The 27,293-nt window shown below is 36.6% G+C and overlaps 2 long non-coding RNA genes across 4 annotated transcripts in view; one reads left to right on the top strand and one right to left on the bottom strand.

Moving 5' to 3' along the window:
- LOC144297928 (uncharacterized) lies at positions 1-27,292 on the top strand. Its single transcript, XR_013364869.1, has 3 exons — positions 1-151; positions 5,564-5,676; positions 27,198-27,292. It is a non-coding gene; the product is annotated as an uncharacterized LOC144297928 (long non-coding RNA).
- LOC144297927 (uncharacterized) overlaps positions 2,526-27,293 on the bottom strand; it is a 224,338-nt gene continuing 199,570 nt past the window's right edge. Inside the window, exons 3-5 of one of the 3 annotated variants that reach the window (XR_013364866.1) lie at positions 24,893-24,985; positions 12,902-13,096; positions 2,526-2,676 (exon numbers count right to left, since the gene is read on the bottom strand). This is a non-coding gene — a long non-coding RNA (uncharacterized LOC144297927). Of the gene's footprint in view, positions 2,677-8,673; positions 8,726-9,006; positions 9,239-12,901; positions 13,097-24,892; positions 24,986-27,293 lie in introns of those variants that run through there. The other 2 variants (XR_013364868.1, XR_013364867.1) reach the window with 2 other exon arrangements.

Genomic DNA, 27,293 nt, shown 5'->3' on the forward strand with positions numbered 1-27,293 from the left:
GCCGCTGCGGACGCGGCTCAGAGGCGGCGAGGCCCGGCGCCGGCCTTCGGGCTCCGCCTCGGGCCTGCTGCGGGGAGGACGCGCCGGCTGCTGCTCGACTCCGGGCGGGCCCGCGAGCCCGCGGAGGGCGCCTGCTTTGCCTGTGATGCTGGTAATGAATCGCCGCTGGGAACAAATTAATGAGAGTGTCAGAAACTGCAGTGGAACCGCATGACGGTTCATAAACACCACGATGAAAATGCCAGTTGAGCTCTGGTATAAATACACAAACTCGCAAGAAGCAAACTCCTTTCCCTTCTAATGAGAGAAGAATTTTAAATAACATCATTCTGCCCTGAGCCACATTGCCAGGGGAGATTCCTTAGTGGATAGTTTTTCTAATTTCTTACTTAATGCATAAAGAAACACAGGGGAGTTTGATTTGGCTTTTTATATTTGCGTGCAAAGGGACTCTGCTTTGAAATACATGTAGTATATATATATTATGTGTGGGGATAAAATATTCGAAAATGGAAATTGTGTCCCCTTTTCAGGTCTGGTACCCATGTTTGTTAGATGAGATCCTTCTCTTGTCTTTTTCTTAACTATGGTGTTTCTGTGGTCTATTATTACCCTTCTTCTCTAACATTCTAGATGCAGAAATTACAATTAAATCGTAATTAAATGACCCCATTATTCCACAGAGATTTATGACTTTAAGGCTCATGGCAGGGGGAGGAAAAGAAAGTTCCATTTATTTTGAAGGTGCAGTGAGGTCGACTTGGGAGTATCTATGTGTCATCCCTGACATGGATGAGGATGCTCATGTTTATGGTGGTGGTGGAGGTGTTGCTGCAATAACAGGGCTAACACAGGGCTTTGACAGAGTCCTGACTTTCCATTAATCCCTGTGGGGCTGTTGCAGAGAGGATTGGGAAATAATGGGGAAGGAATCTGCAGTATGGCTCCAGGCTTTCCACTCCCAATTCAACAAAAATACTCCTCTTTTATCTCCCTAACATCTCAGGGGTCCAGGTAAATTCCATTTCATTAAATAAAGTTTGCTACAAAGTAAAGCCAGAAAACAATAGGTTAGTGGTGGGTTGGGCACAGGTTTCAGAATCAATAAGACTTGATTTCATATATTAACTCCAGTATTTATTTACTATTGGATTTGGGGCACATGTAACCTCTTGGAGTCTTGACTTTTATCTAATACTGAGTGATAATAACCCCTACTTGCTTGGTTGCCATGAGAATTAGAGAAAGAGAATTAAAATGCCTTGCACTTAATTGATTTTCACAAAAGATTGTGTGCTTATTATAACAGGTTCTAGCTGGTAACTAGTCATATATTTAAGTGGTTTGTTTTCTTCCTCTGACAAGTTCAGAACATGAAGCCTCCTTCCTCCAACTGCTCTAATGTCAAGGCTAACAGAAGGCAATTTTGCCTTGAGTCAGAGACTCTATTTAGCTCATCACAACCTCAAATGTTAGATAGAGTTTCAGAAAGAAGAACAAAACTTGTTCAAAGTACTGCTTGTTTGTCATAAGTGACCAATTTGAGTTTAGAACAATTGTGGGAAATGGTTTACTAAGATGCGAAGCAATAATGTAGCCGTTCTTTTTACCACCCCATTTTGAGTTATCTACTCTTAAATTGTTCTTGAGTAGCTTCTTATCATCACTTGTGAATTTCCATCTAAAACAATATGCAAAAGAGAAAGCACAATGACTGAATCAAGTTGGTGTCAAAGCAGCTTTCCAATAGTAAAAGCACATCTGGGTTAGAGGACAGTTCAGTCCTTTTGTCTTTAACTTAAGAAGCTAGGTTTCTAGTTGGCGCCATGTTAGCACATCCCTCCAATATTATTATAGATTTGGCATGTTGAATCACTTGTTTTACTCAATTTCTTACCAAAAGTGACTATTGAAATGGCAATCCTTCATTTTAAGATTCAGGTCAGTAGATAATGAGTTGCTCAGTGGTCAATAAAGTGGGGAAAAATGACAAGAAATGGAATTGTTTTGAATGGGATGTTAGTCTTTACAGCTAGATGAAATGGATTATATTTTAAAAATTGTAGGAGAAAATCCAAACTGAGTAATACTGACCAAGAGAAAAAGGAAGATTTGCTTCTCTCGCTCTTTGGGGATTCTGTTACTCTAGTTGAACTATCTCACAGTTATTTTATGTAGTTCAAAAATCAAAGAAAAAAAAATCAAAGAAGATGAGGCATTGCATGGCCTTTTCAAACTTAGCAACCCAAGGTGAATTTTTGATGGATGCATCCAGTTTCAAGTGGGCAAAAAATCTTGAATATGCTATTCACAAAACAGCAGTGAATGTTAATGGGGGCATTGTAATTTAAGTTCTTGCAAAACCAACTATATCCAGAGGTGGGATACCCACTTTGCCCATGATAGCAGAAAAAAACAGTGTTGTAGATCAAGATGGCTTCTATCCATCATGAAAATTCATTCTTGGAGGGCAGTGAATTAAAGCTTGTGGAAGGCCTTTTATGAATCACTCAGCAGAGAATTGGAAAGTTTTAAGCATTCCTTTATATTCACAGCTACCAGACTTTTGAAAGCCTTGTTAACTTTGTAGGGCCATCTTAGCACAGTTGGAGTGTTTCACATCAGCCAATACGTGGTGTAAATTCAATGTTCTCAAACTGGTTCTTTGTGTAATGTCTGAAATGAAACAACATCAAGAAGTAATGGTAAGTGACTCAGCAAAGAGCAATGACTTATAAGAGCAGCCTGAAGGCCAGGGTGAATCTCAGCCTGTTTCATAGACTTCTGTTTAGTTCTTGTAGGAAGGCAGTCTCTTTGTTTTACTTTTATTTTTGTAAGATTTATTTATTTATTCGAGGTGAAAGGGAGGGGCCAAGAGAGAGGGAGAGAGAACCTCAAGCAGAATCCGTCACAGTGGTGAGTGCAGAGCCCAACATGGGGCTTGATCTCATGACCACAAGATCATGACCTGAGCCAAAATCAAGAGTCAGATGCTTAACTGACTGAGCTACCTAGACACCCTATTTTGTTGTACTTTTATAAAGTTCTTTTGCCATAGGACTCATTTTCTTAGGATATGATTTTAGTAATGGCCAATATCACTCTGAAATAAGTTATGATGGTATCTTAGTTGTCCTTCCCCCAGAAGCACATCCTGAGATAAGGATTCAAAAGCAAGTAGTTTACTGGGAAAGTAACCCCAGGAAAAACTGAGGGATGGGAGATGGGGGAAGGAAACTGAGAAGGCATGGGTTAAAAAATAAATTACTACTGGAGGCAGCTGGAGCTTAATCTCATTGAGAAACTCTGGAAAGTGGTGTTTGCCTATGCCTCAGAGTTATCCCTAATGAGAGGCAAGGAGGGTCAGAGCAGAAGGCAAATGGGAGGCAGTGACAGGGTATGTTCCAGATGGTGAATTGTGGTGAAGGAACTGATTTCAGAAAAGTTATTTAGAAATTGGGATGAGTTTGAGTTTGGGAAGGGCAGAAAAAACCCTGCACATAAGAAGATAAAAAGCAGAAGGAGCCAAAGAGGTATCATAGGGATAGCAAAATATTTGATACTACTGATTCTGTGGTGAGGAAAGTTACTTGAGTTACTGACTATCCACTATTACTAATTTTTAAGTATCCACAGAATGATTACTCAGCATGTACGTTTTCTAGGCTTTGATCCTTTGTTTCTTCCTGTTGGATTCTCTTTGACCACATTCTTGAAGACCATCACTAGTCAACAAATGAGGAAGAAAAGAAAGAGAAGGAAGAAGAAGAAGGGGGAGTGGAAGAAGGTAGAGGGAGAAGGAGGAGGAAAAAAGGAGAAGGAAGATAGGGAGGAGGAGGGGGAAGAAAGGGGAGGCATGAGGAGGAGGAGGGACAGAAAGAGGAAGGGAGGGATGGGGAGTTGGGAGAGGAGGAGGAAGAATAGGAAAAATGCTAAGAAGGAGGACAGCAAAAGACAATATATACTATATAACCTAAATCAGAAGTTTTTGGAAATGGATATATGGACTAATGCTAAACTGATGACTTTTTTTTTCCTAATCCATTGAGAAAAAAATTAAATAAAAGGTCGGTGTAGTGAAATTTCCATAAACGTAAATGTACTCTGATATTATATCTTTCTAACATTTTGATATTAAATGTTTTTCTCTTAGGCAACATAGTAATAATGGATGGGTATTTTAAAAATATACTCTCTCAAACAAAATAAAGAATTAGAAACCTTATGTCCTTAGTTTTGAAAAGGTGCATATATTTTGATGGTATGAGAAACCTAGAGTCCTGAAACCATTTGCCTCATCCTCTAAGATATTCTTTACATCATTCTGAAAAGTTGACCAATGCTCATGCTGTAAGCCATTCCTTAGCAAGGCTGCATTTGAAACAGAGATGGTATATTCAACTGGATCAGAGCACAGGCAGGAGCCAGAGACTAGGTCATTCAGCATGGCCACTTGCTGAGAATTGTCCTTGAGAACTGTTACAGATTTTTCAAACCTTTGTGTCTCAATATCATCATCTGTAGAATGGGCAGAATAATCAGAGTACCAGGTTGATGTGAAAATAAACACAATAATGCTTCTACAATACCTAGGACAAGATCTGCCACACAATAAACAATAAATATTACCTATAACAGTTAACCACATGTCCTACTGTATGATAATGGAAACATGCTAATACAGCTGGAAATTTCCAAAATTGAAGGGTTTCTTTTCTCTGAGATGATACTTCCTAATTAAATTACTTGGTCCATATACATCACCATAGGTTGAGAAATATTTTTTAAATAAAAAAGAAGATAGAGGGACACCTGGGTGGCTCAGTGGTTGAGCATCTGCCTTCGGCTCAGGGTATGATCCCGGAGTCTTGGGATTGAGTCCTGCATCAGGTTCTCTGTGTGGAGTCTGCTTCTCCTCCCTCTGCCTATGTCTCTGCCCTCCTCTCTCTATGTCTCTCGTGAATAAATAAATAAAATCCTAAAAAAGAAGATAGAGATATTACTCACCGTAGGCAATAACTTTAAACTTTTCATATTTTTTTTAAGATTTATTTAATCATTTTAGAGCAAGATAGAGAGTTCAGGAGTGGGGAGAGGCAAAGAGAGGAGAGAAGGAATCTCAAGCAGACTCCTCACTGAGTGCAGAGCCAGAAAGAAGGCTCCATATCAAGATTCTGGAGATCATGACCTAAGCTGAAATCAAGACTCAGATGTTCAACCAACTAAGCCACCCAGGTTTCCCTTCACATTATTTTAATGACTATAGAGTAAGTCTTCAGATGGACTCTACTATAAAGAATTTGTATTTGTATGAAGGCATGTAAAGCTTTTAAGCTTTAACACTAGTTTTTGACAAGTTGTTTTTACTCACATTCATTGCAAGCATTTCTTATTTATAATTGGTATGGAAAACAAGGACATTTTCTTCTTAATTAAGATACCCTTTGGAAATTTATAATTGGCTATAGTAACTACATAATACTATAGTATATCATAGCAGCATTATAAAATAATAAAGTGAAGGAGGTCATTTTATGATTTTAGTTTTTTCCTATCATTTCAGTAACATTTTACAGATAAGACAGAACATGAGGAAGGAAGGCAATGATTCTATCATCCCGTGAATTTTGCACCAGAGTCTACGAGTGACATAGAATAAGAAGACACTCTTCACAGGTAGGAAGAAAGATAATTAGCTTATTATTAAAAAGAATTAAAAGCTAATTCTGCTTTTTCCGATAGTGCTCTTTCCAAATATGAAAGCACCCTCATGAACAAAGGAAAAAAGAATTTTGTCTGAACTCAGCACCTGAAGCAGTAAACATTGACTCATTCCCATTACCTTAAAGGAATCTTGGCCAGGGTAGCGGAGGGGAGGGAGAAAAGATGAGTTTAAGATACATTAGCATCTTTATCTCTTAATGGAGAGACTTAAATTTGATTGTAATTCCAAGCAAAATCTCATTAGCTGAGCTCAGCAGAACTCTTCAGAGACAGTTATTGGCCATCCCTAATCACTTCTCAAGGGGTCACTTGGCTGGACTTTTCTAAGTCGGTTGGTTTCTAGACTTGCTGGAGGTGTGACTAGAGTACCTGGAGAGAACTATACAATGGTTCACTTGCCTTTTTTCTTGTAATGTCCTTATGTTTAATAAAGACACAATCAGATGCCTCTGGATGTCTACTATAATTTGTTGGGAAAATGCAGCCCACAGTTATGGTTTTCAAAAATGACATTTTTCAGCCTGACAAAATATACTTCTGTTTTTATTCTGCTTAGGAATTTGAAAACTGATTTGGATAGTCTCCAAGTGTCCTTCTCCTCACTGCAGGTGGTGGGATGATAGCATGTAGGTGTCTACCCTGGATGGCTAATTCTGGATCCAGATGGTTATATATATTTAATTCAATACCTATTTTTACTGGGAACACCATGTGCTTCATTTTTTCAACTTCTTAAATTCCTACTCTGTGCAAAAGATCCCTTTTCTGAGTGCTGAGAATGCCAATAAAGGATAATGCACAATCCATGCACATATATATAAACATGCTCATATCACATGGATGTTTGGCTAAGTAAATCCACCCCCATGAGTGGATTTACAGATTTTGAGAAATAGTGGTTAAAACTGAGACTTGCAAAGATGACAGTACTTACGTTGGGTGGATTATAAGATAAAAATGCTGAATGTATAGTTTTTAAAAAGATGATCTACAAAAATATAATTTGTAGTGCTCAGCAGTTTCGGCCAGAATGAATATTGTTATGTAGACTGAAAATCAGAAAATTAGAGGTAAATAAAATTTATTTCTTTATAGGTTTTTCAGTTGTTGCTTTACAATCACCAAGTATGTGTGAAGCCCAGAGTCACAGCAAAGCTGAGTGCAAGGTTGAATTTGCAGACACAGCATTTCTGAATCTGCAGATTCCTCATCAGATCTAAAGCTCCTAAGTTGGTATCTCAGGTGATGATAAAAATGGTCATATGAGATGACATACTCTCTCTCTCTCTCTCTATCCCATTATCTCCCCCCACCTCCTTATCTCCTGTGCTATCCTGATATTAGCTATAGAATTTAAAACTGATGTAACTTTAGGTTGATAGGTATGCACATGTCAGAGGATTTCAGCAATGCAATGAGTGCTGAGTACAGAGTAATCTGGGGGACAATGAACCCCTGCTATTTTTCCTCAATGTTTTTCAGTAGGAGAGGAAGAAAAGTCGACCCCACAAGCTTCTTTAACTTTCTATTATAAGTGGCGCAAACCTGGCCAGAGATTCCAATCTAGTCCCACCTCTCTCTGACCTCACTTCCTGTTACTCCTGCACATACTTCCTATATGTCTTTGTCCAATTTGATAATCAGAGTCTCTGTTGTTGTTTAGCCATGGCTGGAGATGCTTCTCTGTATCCTAAGTCCGATTATCACTCAAGTGCAGCGAATATATTTTATTTGGGAAACTTTCTCTCACCACACCCAGGCTCTAGATTCCATCTCACCCCACCTTGTGCCACCATGTCCAGAAAAAAAACATTAGGGCTTTTCTTGTGATTGGTTTCCATGACTGTTCTCATTATTAGACTAGAAGATAAAGATCATAACGCATTCAATCATTTGGTCCCCAGTGCCCAGCACAATTCCTACCTGGTAAGGTGAATACCTAAAAGATGTCTATTGAAAGAAGTGGGATAAAGAAATATTTTATTTGAAACACTGGCACCAAGGATTTTGAAGTAAATACAAGATTTATCAGCTCTGGTTTTATTTTGCTTTTTGTTTATTTATCTTCCCAGTTAATGGAGAGTATAGTCACTTATGACATGCTTCCCATCTACAATGCATAGATGGTGAATGCCAGAACTAATAGCAGCATAGACTAGAAAGGAGGAGAAATGACATCTCATCTGCCCACTCTTTTTGTTCCTCACCTGCAACACCAAACCTGAGGCCTTCAGCATTTGATGAGGAAACAGAAGAGCTTTATCTACAAACCCCATTTTGCCCTCAGCTTCCCTGTGTGGTTCCGGATTTCATGCCTATTAGAGGATTATAAACTAGCAACTAGAAAATATATAAATTCAGAGTGAATTTTTATTCATTTCTTAGGTTCTGATTGGCGACCTACTTCATAATACTCACTCTTTGGTTGAAACTACAAATTATATCTCCACATTGACTTAAGAATTATCTGCTTGACATGATACCCCAGAACATAGCAATTCATAAAATGCTGGTTGTCCTATATAAATATAAAGTAAATGTATACCTACTTACTCTGGCAACCAAGCCAAATACCAAGAAAGTATGGAGACAGGAAACTACAACATATGGCTGTATTGGGTATCCAGTTGGATCAAGGATTCTCCACCAGAATTTAGGCATTATAAAGGAAACTTCCCAATTTCATCAGAAGGCATTCAAAGAAATCACAATAGCAAATAAACTGACAAGCAGAGTAGATACTCACTCAATCAAGGGCTCAGTATTAAGTGACTCTAAGAACCATCAAAAATAGGTGTAAATAATAAACACATAACAACTACAAACCATGAAAATAATTTGGAATAGTAAAATTATACTTTAGGCTCAGTATCTTAAATGTAGGGTAACCAATTATGTAAAAGTGCATCCATGGTGCCATAAACTACAGGGACAGTTTATATACTTACTAGCAGCAGAATCCACTTTTATTGAAATCTGCTCAAAACACTAGTATATAAACCTGAAAAAAAACCCACTCTTACTAAAGTGAAAACAGGATGAATTCCACAGACCACCCCCTCCTTCTCTTCCTCTGTTCCATATGGTGAATCCCGGATCCTAGGACTTTGTTAGATCATAACATTTCATAACAGTGACCCAAAATTAGGCAAGCGCTTTAACCAAAATTAAACATTTGACTTTTGCTAATCTTGTTTTCTTTTAATTACTTTTACTTATTTTTTTAACTTAACTTGAATTTGCCAACATATAGTATAACACCCAGACTTTTAGTTATTTTTTTTCAATTTTTTATTTATACTGCTGTTAGTAAACATATAGTGTAATATTGGTTTCAGGAGTAGAATTTAGGGTGCCTGGGTGGCTCAGTCAGTTAAGCATCTTGTCTTCAGCTCAGGTCTTGATCTCAGGATCCTGGACTCTAGCCCTGCATCGTGCTCCCTGCTCAGTGGGGAGCCTGCTCTGAGAACCTCTTCCTCTGCTGCTCCACCCTGCTTGTGCTGTCTTGCTCTCTCTCAAATAATTAAATAAAATATTTTTTAAAAAGAAGTAGAATTTAGTGATTCATCACGTACATATAACATGAGTGCTCATCACAAGTACCCTCTTTAATACCCATTCCCCATCTAGCCCATCCCCCACCCAAATCCCCTCCAGCAACCCTCAAATTTTCATCTATTGTTAAGAGTCTCTCTTAATAATGGTTTGCCTCCTCTCTTTCTTTTCCCCCTTCCCCTTGTTCATCTGTTTTGTTTCTTAAATTCCACACAAGTGAAATCATATGGTATTTGTCTTTCTCTAATTGACTTATTTCACTTAGCATAATACACTCTAGCTCTACTTCTCCTTATGTTTAATAGGTAATAGATGTATATGGTTAAAAATTCAAAAGGCAAAAAAAAAAAAAAGGAATAGAAAATTCTGGTTTGCAAAAGACAGCATAAAATTGCCATGTATCTTCCTTCTTTTCATAAATCATGCCCAAACAAGAAAGGAAAATGAGAGGTAAAAAACAGAAAAGCAAAGACCATATTAGTCCTAGTTAAGAGAAATTGACATGTTCAATAAAAGTGGGTGAAAAGGGATCAAAGGCAGTGAAGAGGATCACTGTCAGTTGCCTTCTTTGTTCTGGAGCTTTGGGGTTGCCCTCCTTGGAAGCAATAGCAACTACCAGTCTGTGTATCCTTCTGGGGTAATCTCTGTTCTTTTTCTGTAATCACACAAATAGTACATATTGTCCATCCAATTCTGCATTTTGATATTCTTAAAGGTTATCTCTCCATATTACCTCAAACAGATCTCCTAGTTTTATTTTTTAATGACTAGGTAGTATTTTATTGCATATTAGCCCCTAAGTTATTTACTTGTCCTTGTTAATAGGCCATAGGTAATTTAAATATTTTTCAGCTACAAGCAATGCTCCAAGGGATGAAACTGATTATCTATCAGTTTGCGCCTTTGTATGTATAGATTAGATTCCTAGAAAGTGAATTGTTATTTCAAAGGGTATATACATTTTTAATTCTGATACATCTTTTAAGTAGCTGTATATAGAGGTTGTTCCAATTTATGCTTTTACTGGCAATGAAAGACAGGGACTTTCTTCATGATGATACACATAATCTGTTTTCAAACTTTATAATCTTTCCTAATCTGTTCATTTTACTGCCAAAGTTTAATATGGAGCTTTTCCATAATAATTGAAGTTAATTAACATTTTTTTACTGTATTTTAAACTTTTTAAATGAACTCTGTGTCATATCCTTTGTTTACCTTTTCTGTTGGGTTGTTGTTCTTATTAAGTTGATTTATAGAAACTCTTTGTATGTTAAGGGAATTAATTTTCTGTGAGATTAGCCACAAACACATTTTACAATTTTGTTTTATGACTTTTTACTTTATATATAGTGCTTTTAGATAAAATTAAAGAAAAGAAACTTAATGTAGTTTAATTACCTTCCTTTTAAAGCAGTCTGCATATTTTATCGCACCAAAGAGTCTTGTCCACCTCAAAATTATATTTAAAAATATTTTTGTTTTCTTCCAGTAATTTTTTTTATTTTTATAATAAAGGTTTTTGTAAATTGATCTGAAATTTGTTTTATTTCAAAAGATAGATTATTTATTTATTTATTTATTTATTTATTTATTTATTTATTTATCTTTGGAGAGAGAAAGAGAGAGTGGAGGGAAGGCAGAGAAAGAGGCAAGGAGAGAGTCTTAAGCAGGCTTCCCACTGAGCATGGAGCTGAGCTCCATCTCATGACCATGACATCATGACCTGAGCCAAAATTAAGAGTCCAGTGCTCAACTGAGCCACCAAGGTGTCCTGAAATTTGTTTTATTTTAAAGTTTAAGATATGGAGTTTAAGGTATAAAATTTTTTATTTTTTCCCAGAAGGCTGTTAAGCTCTTCCAATATATTTGTTGAATAAGCTTCCTTTCTCCACTCCTGCAATTGAAATGTTATCTTTATTGCATATTTAATTGCCATGTGTATATAGATATTTCTGGACTTCAAGTATTCCTGTCTTATTCATGTGTCAGTATCACACTCCTAAAATTACTATGGCTATATAATATGCTTCAACATTTGCTAGTTCTGGATCTCTCTCCTTAACGTTCCAAGATATAATTGTGTTCCCAAATCTCAACGTTATTTTTCCTTGGATATTTTCCCATACGAAGTTTAGAGTGAGTTTACCCAGTTCCAATTAGAATACTATTCAGCTTTTTCTCTGGATCACCTTCAATTCATAGCCAGCCCCAAAGTGCTTAATATCATAGGATGCTAAGAATATAGGATTTCTTTCCATTTTTTAATCTCCTTTTTTTGTATCTCATTAGTGTTGCAGTTTTTTTCCTTACAGATTGTGTATATTTTTGTTAAATTTAATGATGCATATTTTTGGTTGCTACTCTACATGGTATCTCTTATTCCACTGTATCTTCTGATTGTTTGAGTGAATGGAAGCCACTGATTTCTGTGTATTACTTCTGTGCCCAGATAATTTTTGAATTCTCAAACTGTGGCAGTTTTTAATTATATTCTTCGTAATTTTCCATATTAACATCTGCACATAGGCATTTCATTTCTTGTTTCTTCACTATAATTTTGTCTTTACTTTGTTTATTGTATTGGTTGATATTTCTAGAGCAACATTAAGTGATAATGGTGACAGTAGCATCCTTATTTATTTCTAACATTAGTGAAGATGCTTCATCATGTTTCCCTAATAAACCTAGTGCTGAGTTGGGTTATCATCATTTATATTTCACACCATTATTTTATTCCTACTTTATTGTGTTTTTATTTTAAAATCAAGAGTGGATTTTGGTTCTTATTAAAGACCTTTATAGAATATATGATGATGAATGTTCAGTTTTGGTTTGATATTGATATCTTCTTGCATTTTTTGTATTGAATCCTACCTGGGTAGTCTTTTTTTTTTTTTTTAAAGTATACTGAAGCATTTTGCTTTATACTATTTTGTTCGGCTTCTTATATTGCTTCTCATTATGCGAGTAATCTGGAGTTTTCTTTTATTGTACTAACTTTGTCAGGTTTGTGTGGCAATGCTATAATATTTTCAAAGAAAAAAGAAGTTTGAACGTTCAGGTTTTTTTCTGTGCTTTGAGATAATTTAAAGTAATAAACATTAGGATGATCTATTCTTTAAAGGTTTAGTAAAAATCACCTGGGAAACCAGCTGTGGTTAGATACCTTTTTGGGAAGGTAGTTCTTTGAAATATTTTTCCCCCCATAACAATTGAATTGCTCAAGTTCTTATCTTTTCTGGAATTGGTTCTGGTCAACTGTTGCTCAGCAATGGCCACTGAAAATCAGTTAACTATAGAGAAACCATATTCTTAGAAGCACATTGATGGCTATTTAGGCACTTTGCATTTCTTGGGCGAGCTTTTTATCAAGTTAGAGATATAAAAAACTATAAATTCAAAACATGCACCACAGAATTGCTAAAACAAGCATAGGAAAGTATCTTAACTGTATATATTCTGCTGCCTTCCTATCATGGAAATTGGCAGGTGTGCCTGAATGACAAGAAAATGTAGGGAAGGTTTTTAGATTGTAGAAAGGCTTTAAGACACTGCACAGCTCACAAAAATAGTCACATCCATGAAAAAGTTGCTTGGCAGAAACCAATCTACTACTTACTGTTTTGAAACTCAGCCTCTCACCAGGATTACTAATCTCTGGATCTTCTTCCATAGCTCTGGTACATCCTTGTGAATGTAGAAAGCTGACCCTCTAGAGCCACAGCTGCCTCCGCTTATCATCTCAGATCGTGGGCTCATGATTAGTGAGTTTTTTTGTGTTCTTCAAAGTGTGTGGTGTTGTGCAAGCCTAGAACTGAGAGTTAATTAGACAACGGAAAAGGAAAAAATAAAGCAAAGAAAGTAAATAATTTTAATCATGTACCATGTATATCACCTGACAAAAACTCTATCTATGCTGTGCCATTTAATTTTTATGTGTCATTTTAATTTTTCTAAAAATTTCACAAACAGCTACCTGGGGTCCAGTGGAGTTAAATGAGTTCCCTAAAGTCACATAATTAATGCATAACTGAGTTGCAACATGAACCCACATTCTTTCTATGACACTAACCTGAAGCTCAGGTGACAAAATGAAGAGCTGCAAAGAAATTGAGTGTTATACTATATGTTGGCAAATAGAACTCCAATAAAAAAAATATACAGAAATGAAAGTTTTGTTCATAGGGTAAAATATTAGTGACCCCAAAAAAAGGATTAAAAAATGCCATGAGCGACAAAAATGGAGGTCACCAAAATTTCACTCACATATGAACCAATCATTTTAGTTCCTCTTTTATCAAGACTTTTATCACATTAGGGGGAAATTAACATTCTTATTAGTTTCTATTTTGAAGCTGTCAGACACATTAAAAAAAAAACAACAACAACAACAAATGAAAGGAAAATTACGACTTTGCTCTTAGCAACTTCCTGGCCAGACAGGTAATTTTCTGAGCAGGCAGTCCATTCTTGAGTGTAGATGCTGCTATTTTGGTCTGACCTAAACATCTGCCTGCCATCTATGGGAAATTGGCAGATATCTTTTAGAAGGCTTTCCTGTGAAAAGGCAGGCTTTATAGGGAATGTACAACAGGCACTTAATCTAGAATGATTTCAGGAACTAAACTTCAACAGGCAAACAATTACAACCAGTGCTTCAGTACCAGAATCCCCTGTTTGCTGGACAAAAAGGAAGTTGGTATTTCAACCTTCTCATTAGTTAAGACTAGCCCTCAATAATTTTCTTAGAATTCACCTTTTATTCCATTAGACTACATGTATGTTTCCAGAAGAGTTTTATGGAAAGCACTATTCCCTTAAATGTACCACAAATGATGGGACACCTGGGTGGCTCAGAGGTTGAGTGTCTGCCTTTGGCTCATGGCATTGATCCTGCAGTCCTGGGATCGAGTCCAGCATCAGGCTCCCCGTGGGGAGCCTGCTTCTCCCTCTGCCTATGTCTCTGCCTCTCTCTCTCTCTCTCTCTCTCTGTCTTATGAATAAATAAATAAAATCTTAACAAAAGATAATGTTACAAATGATATCTCTAAAGTTAATCATGTGTTTCAGAAATGTTGAACACTACATCCATCTCTAGATGATTTGCAGTTCATATTCACATAGCGAAGGCACTAAAAAGTCTTGCAAAAAAGAAACTTGCTTAAATTTGTTTCAGCCAGCATTGTCAAAATAATATTCAGCCCACAGTATTTCATTTTGTTCATCTAACACTATAAATTTCTCATGCTAATTGTATATTCTGTGTGTAAACTCTTTTTCTAACCCTGAGAGTGGCAATCTGGAGCACATGATCTGAATACCTCCATAACCTCGTTTTGTATATTCCAGAGCTAATAATGTTGTTTACGTTTCTAAAAGCTTGCAAAAGGAGGAGAAGAAGAAGAAGAAGAAGACAACAACGACAATGACAACTGTATAACAGAGGCCTTGTGTAACCCTAAAATATTTTCTCTGGTCCTTTCTAGAAAAAGTTTGCCAGCCCCTGTTAATCTAAACCAAAAATAATAACAAAATTTAAGTAAATAAAGATATATCACCTATTATACATGATATAAAAGAATGAGATAGCAATTCATTTTTCTTTTTAAATGTTACTCCTCTAAATAATTCAAAATGGAATTTTTCAAATGAAAAGCATAACAATGAAAAGATGTAAGGGTTCAGACCAAGCACTTGAAGGCTTCAGCTCTCAAATTTAGAGTTTATTTCAAGAGGTAATATTTCATGGGATAAACTAAAGATTAGACTCAATGACTCAAAAATCACTTTGATGCTATACCAGTTGAATATCTATCCTCATAGAATCACTTACCATCTCTTATAGTCTCTTATTTATAAAATTAGCAGATTGAGGGCACCTAGGTGGCTCAATCAGTTAAACTTCCAACTCTTGATTTCAGCTCAGGTCTATGATCTCAGGGTTATGAGATCTAGCCCCACAGGGGTCTCCACACTCAGTGGGGAGTCTGCTTAAAGATTCTCTCCTTCTGGCCTTCTCCCAATGTGCATAAATGCACGTTTGCTCTCTCTCAAATAAATATTTTCAAAAATTAGCAGATTGACCTATTCATTTAAAGAGAGAGTGTCAAAATTTAAATACCATATGTTTGCAAGTAGCAACCCTGTCCCACATTAATTGGGCTATGTCAAAAAGTCACTGACTCTGGGAATTTTTTTCAAAACACACATCCCTTGGTTAGATCCTCTCTCTTGATATGCAAATTTTGTAGGAGCAAGGTAGATTTTCTATGTGTAATTTGATAGACCTTCCAGAAACTTCTTTTTTGCTTTCCTCCTCTTTCCTCTTCCCTTCTTACTACTATGTAACAAACCACATTGTAATTTACTGGCTTAAAACTACAATGTAACCTGACCACGTATTAGTATGTCTTATGATTCTGTGGGTTGACTTGACTCAATTGGGTGGTTCTTACTTTGGATCTTTCATCCAGTTGTGGTCAGATGGCACATCAGGAAGCAGTTATCTGAAGGTTTGGTTGGGCCAGATGCCCAAGATGGTTTGCTCATATGGTCGATGTTTGATGCTAGCTGTTGATTGGGAGCTAATCTGGAACTGTTGGACTGTTGGCTGGAAACCCAACAAGTTGTCTGTCTGTGTGGTTTGGGCCTTTAACAACATGGAAGCTAAGTTCAGAGAGGGAGCATCCAAGAGGCCCAGGTAAACTCTTCAAAAGATCTAGTCTCAGAAGTTCACAATGTCACTTTACAGCATTCTATTGGTCAAGAAATTTGGAAGGTCAACTTAGTTTTGAGGGAAGGGGAATTAGGTCCCTTTTCTTGAGTTGAGGTTCAGCTTGAGCAGGAAGGAATTGGTACCCATTATCTTCAGAGTCTCTCTACCACATTCCATTGCTAGATGATACCTATTCACCTAACAAGTGCTACCATTCCAAGCTTATTGTGAATAAAGGGATGGCTCTTTCTCTTTTAAATTTCTCATTGATAAGGCATTGATGCTACCTACTGTTTCTAGTGGAAACTACAAACTTGAGTGTACTCTAATTTCCTTTTAAGAGGAGCTACATTTAGGATGACTTAGAATTGCAATTGTTTTGTTTTTTTCTGTGACATTTTCTTGTCAAGTAACTCAATGTTTTATGGGACCTCATCCACCATAAGATATCCTACAATTTGGATGATATGATGAGAGTGCTTCCTTAATTTGAAATTAATGTGATTCTTCAAATGCATGTAGTATACACAGCAAGACAGTGTATACCTATTGGGAAGGATTTATTTGTTTACACAACAGAATAAAATCAATAATTGGACAGACTGATTAATTGCTTTTGGGCAGTTCTGAAAGCAACTGGTCTGTTTGAATGTGTGTCCCCATTTGTTTATCAAGGTAGTATAGTTTTCCCTTAATGTTCTTTTGTGTATATGATCCCATACAATAGTTAGTATATATGTAAGGGATGCTTTTATTCAAATAAGAATAGGTCTCTCTGTTTTGGCTGATACTTATCCAAGGCATATTACAGTGAATTAGGTGAGGCAGAGGGACGTCCATTTAGTCAGACCTTCAGATTCATGGAGCGTCTTAAATTTAGAACTGGACATTTTCTAAAATGAGATCAAACTCAGAGAGATATCCTGGCACCAATAAAAAACATTCATCATACAGCTTTAGAATAAAATTAATGATCAGACCACTACAGAAACTTGTAATACATGACAAATTTTTTTTAAACTAAAACTAAATCCTAGGACTGTCCTGTGAATAGCATTATATTATAATATCTTTGTGCATATATTAAAGTTGTTGACCTTTTCTTTTTTCAGTATAAACACATTTGATTGACTAGTTTTTGAACTCTATTTTGATCTTTCTTTATTTTGCTTAATATATGGGGCACCTCAAGAGATGATAGGGCCTTCTCTTGGCTTCAAGAATCCATACATCTCTCACATCTGCTTTTTCTGGGGATCAGGAAGATGGTGTAAATGTTGCTCCATTACTCAATTTAGTTAGCTTTCCTTAACTTTATGCAAGTTACATAGGAAAGAAATATTTATCTTCTTAGCAACAGATGCAAGAAATTAATTTGTGGGAGAAGGCCGGCTCTTCTGAAAAAAAGCCTTTGATATGTGACTGTAGTATGGAATTCAGCTTCAGACTAGGTTCCACATGCAGCACATGAGACAGAATTTTAATAATGTTGGGAAAGAAGGGAGTTAGCCAGCTGAGCAATGAGTGTGGGGGGATTTCAAAGAGGAAGAGGACCCCTATAGCTATTAGTTGTTTTCTATATAAATTGTTAAGATGCTTGCTTCAGTAAATTTTACATTGCCAAGAAATGCTTTTGTGTGAGCCTTCTTTTTAAGAATCTCAGAAAAGGATAATGAAAAAACTGACTATTGGGATTACATGAAGGAATAATGTAATTGGGTGACAGGGGATATCTGAGCAGAACCCAGGAGGGCAGAAAATGGACAGCATGCACCCAGGCTGCTCTCACAAGGGTCTTGATAACAGGAAGCAAGATGTGGGGCTCAGCTGGGTCCAGGGAACTTTCAGCTATTGAAGAAAATAACCTGGGCTCTCTCATTGTCCCATCAATGGCAGGAAGCTCAATCCCACACTTGCCTTGGGGGGACACAATCAGCAGTAGAATCTGAAGCAGTTTTTGGTACTGAATAGTTGGGAACCCATAACCTGGCTTTTCAACATGGTAGAAGAGCAATATTTGAAAAATTCCTTAATGCTTGCTGCCTCAGTTTTCCTCAAGTGCTTTGGAATTGATGATACTCATTTTAAAGTGTTTTTCTGAGACTTAAATGATATAATGCATAAAACATGATAGCTTCTTATTTTTTATCAGCAGTAGTAGTACTAGAACTATGAAAGATGTTCAGATATCAGCATTAGAGGGGAGCCTTTTGCTCTGAAGGAAATCATGCTTCTGGTAGTTCTACATTTGCATGGAATTTGGCATCACCAATTCAGAGCAGAAATAGCTAAATCAATAGACAGAGAATTGATGATTTTTTCAAAACCGAACTCTGAGACTTGGAGACATAATGTCTTCTGGGATTGAAATAGAAGCTCTGTATAAAAAATAAACATTACGGTATCAATCAGTAAGAACTAGTGTAGTGACCTCATAAGAGGTCAAGGAAGGAAAAGAAATGGAATCCATAATATTCGGAGCTAAATAATAACTGCAGCTTAGAGAGTTTATTATGTCAGGTCTGCAAGAGTCAGACCCTTGTGTCAGGATTTGTGTGCTTCTGGGAGAAACTAGTGAGATTGGGAAGCAAGGAAGGGAAAAGGAAGGGTGGAGCTAATAAGTGAGTAGTTACAGAAACTCCAGCCTCAGCCTGAGCCCATGGAAGCTCTGCACCTTCTCTTAAGGCAAAGGAACTGGCTTTGATTACCTGGCATCTGTCAGTCTCTGACACTTTCCAGCTCTCACTCTGTGGCAGCAACCAGAAGCAGAATGGTGAGCACCTGCTGGAGGCTAGTCGCCCTGGTTTTGCTCACAGAATATTTAATTAGTACTCAAGAACAGTCAAACTAGTCATTAAATATTTAAACACTTCTATACGGTAATAGGATGGTAAAGCGCCTTTCCTCTGAGGCCCCAATGACCACTCTGGTTTCCCCAAACCCATTCCCAGGACCCTTTCTATCTTGCCAGGCTTCCTGCTGCTGATCAGATTGTTTGGTGTCCCACCATAGATGCTGAAGATTTGGAATAGCAAGCACCCATGGATAACAGTCTTCCAGATCATCATTCTATAATTTCATAAGTTGTTAGTCAATACTTTAATAAAATTGTGTACTGTTTCTTAGACTCTCCTCTCAAGGGAATAAATTCCAAAGTGCCACGGGAAGCAGCAAAGGCAACACAGGTTGATGTTTTCATAGGTTAATTTATCTTCCTTATCTGGAAGACTCAGACATTTTTAGTAATGTCCTGTGAACTGATTTAGCAAAGTGACTTTTCATGGTAAGTCAGCTTACTTATCTTATAAATTCAGGTGTTTAATAGGAAACTTTGAAGAAATAGCCTATGAAGTGACATACTCTGAGAAGTGTGTCACTATCTAGTAAAACAAGGCCTATTGCTATGTTTGCTCCTGTGAGTTCCACTGAGGCTGCTATAATGACTGTTTTGATAAACTACATTTCTCTTCCATCCAAGTTGGTAAATAGAGAGATTTCATAGTACAGTCAGAGGAGAACACACCTGTGAAGGAGGTGATGTAATAACCAGGGATGTGCCCTCAAGATGAGTGGGCTTAACACTTTCCATGAATCATTTGCCTCCTAGTCAAATTCCAATGGACTGTGACACAAGACAGGGTCCTGTTCAGTCACATTCAAGAACAGATGAGACCTTTATTTCCCAGTTGGCACCTGGATTACTTCTAACTGATGTACACGATAACACACATGCTGGTCTTAGGTATGTGTATTCAGGTGTGTGCATAGATGTAGAAGGAGTTGTGATAGATTGGATGTTCCTAGAAGCAGACCCTAACACAAAGTGCAAAGTGCCAAAAGCTTACTGGGCAGTGGTTCCAGGAAGCACTGGAAGTGAAGCAATGAAGAAGAGGAGTGCCATCCAGCAGGTTATCACTGTGGGCCCCTGGAACTCAAAGGCAGGTAGTGTAGAACCAGAATAGGGCATGTTACTTAGGTTTACTCCCACCCAGGCACTAGTAACATCACTCTATATCCAGGCTGTTTCATTTCTGTATTCATCTGTCTTATCAGGATGGACATGTGATGCTCAAACACCTGGTTGGTTGATGAGTCAGAGCAAATGGGAACTGGATAAATGCTTTGGCTATTGCTTGACATTTTTGACAAGGGGCACTAAAATGGCATCTGTAGCTCAAAAATAGAAACATGAGAGGTTTTACTAACTGCCACCTTCTATCTTTATAGTCTTTAATGTTATCCTTCTATTAGCACATCGTGGCAGCCATTTTGACATATCTGGTTTGATGTTTTTTACTAATGACTCTTCCAGAAAACACAAATGTGAAAACCATTAGACATCTCCACAGTTATGCTCAAAGCAAAGTAGACACATAGGAAAAAGGGAATTTTTCATAATCTCTCCCAATTCTGTTTCTTTAATTCACCAAAGGATGAACCCAGAGAAGCAATCTAAGGAATACCAACCAGATGGGCTAAGGAAATTGAAACAACTGCAATACTAGGGCTTTAAGGCAATCTACATGACTTAGTGTAACAAAATGAATGCTAGTCTGGGAATCAAAAGGCTTATTTTTAAGACCATGACTGCACATCTAGAGAAGTAACTATGATCTATTCCTTACCCTCCCTGGCCTCAGTTTTACCCTATAAATAAAGAGAAATATGCATTAAACAATCTCTTTTGCCAAAATTCAGCAAATGGAATCTTTTCTCTTACTACTTATATTTTTCCAAGGGGAAAGATAATACTGTCTTTTTCATTTTCATATATTTTTCCCATTACCTAAACAATTTTACAAACTTTTTTTTTAAGATTTTATTTATTTATTCATGAGACACACACACACACACACAGAGAGAGAGAGAGAGAGAGAGAGAGAGAGGCAGAGACACAGGGGGAGGGAGAAGCAGGCTCCATGCAGGGAGCCTGAAGTGGGACCAGATCCAGAGTCTCCAGGATCACACCCTGGGCTGAAGGTGGCGCTAAACCGCTGAGCCACCCGGGCTGCCCAATTTCACAAACTCTTAGAAAACATTTGGAAAACAGAGAAAAGAAAAAAATCCATATCCTCTCCATTCTATTTTGGTGAACCTCTTTCATTCTTTTTTATGTAGTCTAATTAAAATGTATATACATTCTTTTTAGTATTTTTATGCAGCTGTCAGAAGAAAAAAAAAGCCCGGAAAGATGATAGCTCTTTTCAAATACTTGAAAAGCTCCCATGTAGGAAGAGGTGAAGAGGTAACAGACTTGTACTGTGTAAAATTAAGGAATTAGTGAGAAGAAGCAACATCCATTTTGCCTTATTACAGGGAAAAATGTACCTTTTCTGTGTTCCTAGAGGAATGGTGGTACTTGAAGGGCATGCAAAAGGAAAAAGTTGGAGAGATGTTAAGACAAGGTGATGTCACTCCATTTTGAAGAACATATAGTTCTAAGGTTTTATCATTTGAGTTCATTTTCTGATACTCTAGTTGGCTCATTCTATCTTTGTAAAGTCTTCAGCGTTACCATTCCATTAACAAATCATAGCAGCCATTTAGTCATTTCCACATTTCTGGGTTGATGTTCTTAAAAATGACTCTTTCAGGGAGAATACAGATTATAAAAACTTTTAGACATAGGCACAGGTGTGCCCAAGGCAAAGGAGAAAGATGAGGAAACAGAAGCTTTTCATTATCTTTAAATATCATTTTCTTAATTTCTATTAGCAGCCACCTTAAGCTGTACCAGTTTTGCCTTGTACATTTCTCCTAATAAGCCCACACTGGTTTATTTCACCTCTTTCCACATTCTGTTTTTACAAAATTATTTATCAGGACCCTGGCATTGGTTCTGTTGGATTAATCACTGATGATTTTGTTCTTATCAGCTGTGGGCAATGTGGCAAAAACAGTGAGATGTGCAGTATCACATCCATTAAATCTTGCTCATAAAAACAGATTTGAACTCTTGAGAAATGGACTTCTTGAGAACTCGTATTCTTGAAAGCTTTTTTTCCACTTTTTTCTTTCTTTTCTTTCTTTCATCTTTTTTTTTATTAGTGCAGTTCTTGAAAATACATTTTAGTGTGCACAGGAGTTAAATTGATCATCAACTGGAAGCCAATTCTGTTCTGCCTGAGGAACCATCCAGAAAGGAATATCTGGGTATCCAACATACTTGTAAGATGAGAGAAGCATAAGCAAAAGGAATTAAATCCTCTTTGACATATCATTGCAAAAGGCATTTAGCTAAAACATTTTTCTACCAAATTGCCTTTTGAAGGTTTTATTGAGATTTACAGCTAAGAGGCTTTAGAAGGCAGGTAAAAAAGGTGGAAATTCAGGCATGATCTGGAATAGGCGTGCTCAGGCAGATGTATTTTTTACTCAAAGTATGGTACTTTGATTTCTCTCTTTGCAGCGATTATTAGTTAATGATAGATGTATCCTACTTCTGGTGCTTTTAACTCTTCAAGTTGCATCTATTTGTTTTATTGCATTTGATCTTAAAGCAAGAGTGCCTGCAGTAGGAAATGAAGACATGAGCCCCACTCAAAGATAGTGGATTTTACTAGAGTCATAAGAATATTTATAATAGTGGTGAGACTTGGTTCTGGGTCTTCTGCTGTCTCTTTCTTTGTTTCTCTCTGTTTTGTTCTTTTCTTTCTTTGTTACTTTTATGCCATTATGAATGATTGTACATATATTTTATCTGATTGTTTTTAAGTGAATTATTCTCAAATGTGAGGCAGTAGAAATAAGGTTGACCCAGGTGCCTGGGTAGCTCAGTTGTTTAAGCGTCTGCCTTCAGCTCAGGTCATAATCCCAGGACCCCAGGGAGCCCGCTTCTCTCTCTGCCTCTACCTCTCTCTCTCTCTCTCTCTCTCATGAATAAATAAGTTAAAAAATCTGTAAAAAGAAAAGAAAAAGAAAAAATATTGACCCAACAATAGTATATGACCTGCTATTTCCTCTCAAGATAGACAGTATGGTATCGTTGAAAGAGCCTGGGACTAAAAACAGAAAATGAGTCAAATCTTAGCTCCCTGCCACTTTGATTGAGATGCGTAAACTGGCCTTTTCTACATTTCTTTTAAAATGTATTTCCTTATATGGTTTGTTTCCCTCTATCCTCCTCTCCCCCTATCTTCATCTGTTTTGTTTCTTAAATTCCACATATGAGTGGAACCATATGGTATTTGTCTTACTCTGACTGACTTATTTCACTGAGCATAATACACAAGCTCCATCCATGTAATTGCAATGGCAAGATTTCATTCTTTTGATGGCTGAGTGTTCCACTGTGTGTGTGTAGATAGATACACACGCACATGCACACATACCCTACATCTTCCTTATCCATTCTTCAATTGATGGACATTTGGGCTCTCCCTATGCTATTGCTGATAATGCTGCTAAGAACATCGAGGTGCATGTATTCCTTCTAATTTGTATTTTTGTATTCTTTGAGTAAATACCTAATAGTGCAATTGCTGGAATGTAGGGTAGTTCTACTTTTAACATTTTAAGGAACCTCCATACTGTTCTCCAGAATGGCTGCACCAGTACGCATTCTCACCAAAAGTGTAAGGGGGTTCCCCTCTCTATGCATCCTCACCAACACCTGTTGTTTCTTGTGTTGTTAATTTTAGCCCTACTGACAGGAGTGAAATGGTATCTCATTGTGGTTTTGATTTACATTTCCCTGATGATGAGTGATGTTGAGCATCTATTCATGTGTCTGTTGGCCATCTGGATCTTTTTTGGAAAAGTGAATATTCAGGTCTTCTGCCCATTTCTTAACTGGGTTATTTGTTTTTTGGGTGTTGAGTCTGAGAATTTCTTCTAGATTTGGATACTAACCCTTTATCAGATGTCACTTGCCATTCTGTAGGCTGCCTTTCAGTTTCATTGATTGTTTTCTTTGCTGTGCAGGTTTTTATCAAAATCCTAGAGGAGAACATGAGCAGAAACCTCTTTGACCTCAGCCATAGCAACTTGGTACTAGACAAATCACCATAGGTAAGGGAAACAAAACAAAAATAAACTACTTTGTAGATTCAACAACACTTAAGTTTGTCACTTCTAAAGAGAAACACAAAGCAAAACCTCTGCTCTGCAGGGCTCAGCTTCTCTCCATAGGAAGGGATCCTGGGATAGTTCTGGATTTAAAGGATAGCATAAATCTTGAGACTTCACAGAAGATACAGATGCCATCCTTCCCCCCACCATTCCTTTTATGGGTTTTTCCCAATTTCTATAAATTAAACCTTTTATTCTGGGATAATTATAGATTCAACATGATATTGTAAGAAATAATACAGAGATTCTCTGTACTCTTTACCTGGTTTTAGCTATTCTAGTTCTCTTTCCCTTATACACAATTTTTAGAATAGTCCCCATCTATAACTATATAAAATCTTGCTGTAGTTTTGATAGTAATTGCATTAAACCTGTATATGAGTTTGAGAACTGACGTCATTGTTGTGTCTTCCAATCCATGAATATGGCATTTTTCTCCATTTATTTACATCTTTTCTTCTTCCATCAGTATTATATAATTTTCAGCAAATAAATCCTGTAAATATTTTGTTAGATTTACATCTAAATATTTCATTTTTTAAAAAACTGTAATTTGTATTATTATTTTTTTAAGATTTTATTTATTTATTCATGAGAGACAGAGAGAGAGAGAGAGGCAGAGACATAGGCAGAGGGAGAAGCAGGCTCCATACAGGGACCCTGATGTGGGACTCGATCCCAGTATTACAGAATCACGTCCTGAGCCAAAGGCCGATGCACAACTGCTGAGCCACCCAGGCATCCCTAAATGGTATTATATTTAACTTTGGTGTCCATATGTTCATTGGTAGTATATAGAAATACTATAGAGTTTAGTATGCTTACCTTGTATCCTGAAACCTTGCTGAACTCACCTACTAGTTTGTAGGAGTATTTTTCTAGATTCCTTGTGGTTTTCCACATAGATAATTATGTCACCTGCAAATAGGAACAGTATCATTTATTCCTTTCTGATCTATGTCTTTTATTTCCTTTTTACCATATTTCATTGGCTAGAACTTTCAGTACTGTGTTAAATATTAGTCAGAGAGGGCATTCTTGCCTTATTTTCAATCTTAGGGAGAAAGTATTCAGTCTTTCATTATTAATTATAATGTTAGCTATAGGTTTTAAAAATAGACACACTTTATCACTTTGAGGATATTTCTCAATTTTCCCCAATTTTTCTGAGAGTTTTATCATGAATTAGTGTCATATTTTATCAAATGCTTTTCCTACATTGTAATTACATGATTACCCTTTAGCCTGATAACATTGTGGACTATATTGTTGGATTTTTGAACATTGAACCAGCCTTATTTCCCTAAAATAAATACTGCTTGGTTATGGTCCATAATTCCTTCTATATAATGCAGATTCTAATTGATAGTATTTTATTGAAGATTTAGCATTTATAATCATGAAAAACAATGGACTATTACTCCCTTTTTTTTTTGTACTGTCTTTGTTTTGTTATCAGGGAAATATTAGCCTCATAAAATCAACTGGAAAGTATTATGTACTCTTTAGTTTTCTGGAAGAAACTGTATAGAATTGGTCTTAATTATTCCTTAAATGTTTGATAGAATTCTCCACTGAAAGCATCGAGGCTTGGAGATTACTTTATGGGGAAAGTTTTAAATTAAGAATATAATCTCCTGTCAACTATAGTTCAATAAAAATAAAATAAAATGCTATTGCATGATTAAAAGTATAGGATCCTGAAAAAAAGAATACAACTTCCTTAATTGTAATAAGTTATGCAAATTATCTTTTTCACAATTGTTGAAATGCATTTTTCTAAAAATAGGACCTATTGTCTAAATTGTCAAGTTTATGTGTTGAGATTTTTGCAGGATTCTATTATATTTTTTATTTTTGCAGATTTTGTAGTAATATCCCCCATTTTATTTATTATATTGCCAATTTCTATTTTCTATCTTTCTTTGTCAATATTGCAAGACGTTTGTAAATTTTACTAATATTTTCAAAGAACCAGATTTTTGTTTTAATGGTTTTCTGTACTGTAAAATTTTTAATCTCATTGGTTTACTTATTTTTATTGTTAATTCCTTCTGCTTGCTTTGGATATATTTTGTGGATTTGCTTGAGTTTATCCTTTTTAAGATTCATGCAGCTTCTAGAATCTGTAGGCAGATGTATCTTGTCAAATTTAGGAAGTTTTCAGCCATTAATTCTTTAAAATATTTCTTCAACTTGCCTTCTTTTTCCTCTCCTTCCAAAATTCTAACAATATAAGTGGTTGATATTTGTTTTAGGTCCTGGAGGCCATGTTCTTTTAAATCTTTAGTCTAACTTCTCTTTGTTTTTCAGATTGGCATTTATATTATTTTATATTTCTATTTTTCAGTTTTAAAATTTCTATTTGATTATTATGTATATTTCTTTGTTGAAACTTTCTATTTCTTTAGTGAACATTTTATTGTAAGAGACTTATTTATTTATTTGCAAGACAGAATGTTCATGAGCCCGAAGAAGCACCGAGAGAGGGGGTGAGGAAAGGATCTCAGCAGACTCCTTGAAGAGTGTGGAGCCTGATATAGGGCTTGATCTCATGACTCTGAGACCATAACCTGAGCCGAAATCAAAAGCTGGACATCCAACTAACTGAGCCACCCAGGTGCTCCTTTAGTGAATATTTCTATCTATTTGTTTAAGTATATTCATTATTGCTCATTGAAGCATTTTTATCATGGATGGTTTAAAATCTTTGTCAAGTAATTCTAATATCTCTGCAGTCTTTATAGAATCTATTCACTGTCTTTTTCATTTCTGTTTTAGGTTTTCCTGGTCCTTAGCATTAGCAATGATTTTTTACTGAAACCATTATATGTTCAAATTACATCATGAGACTCTGGCTCTTATTTAGAACTCCTATTTCAGTTGGCATTCTCTTCCTCTCTCTCTCTCTCCCTTTTTTAAGATTTATTTATTTAGTTTAGAGAGAGAAAGAGAGAGTCGGATAAGGAACAGAGGGAGAGAATTTCCAGAAGACTGTGCTCAGCATGGAGCCCAACACAGGGTTTGATCCCATGACCCATGAGATCATGACCTGAATTGAAACCAATAGTTGGATGCTCAACTGACTGAGCCACCCAGGCACCTCTCAGTTGTTTTTTTTCTCACGCAGCTCCAGCAGTGCAAGATATTGGAAGTACCATCTCATTACTGTCAGATGGAGGAAGAATTCCAGGTTTTTCACTTGGCCTTTGTTGACAATTAAGGT

The sequence above is a fragment of the Canis aureus genome, chromosome 26, assembly GCF_053574225.1.
Source record: "Canis aureus isolate CA01 chromosome 26, VMU_Caureus_v.1.0, whole genome shotgun sequence".
Classification (NCBI taxonomy): domain Eukaryota; kingdom Metazoa; phylum Chordata; class Mammalia; order Carnivora; family Canidae; genus Canis; species Canis aureus.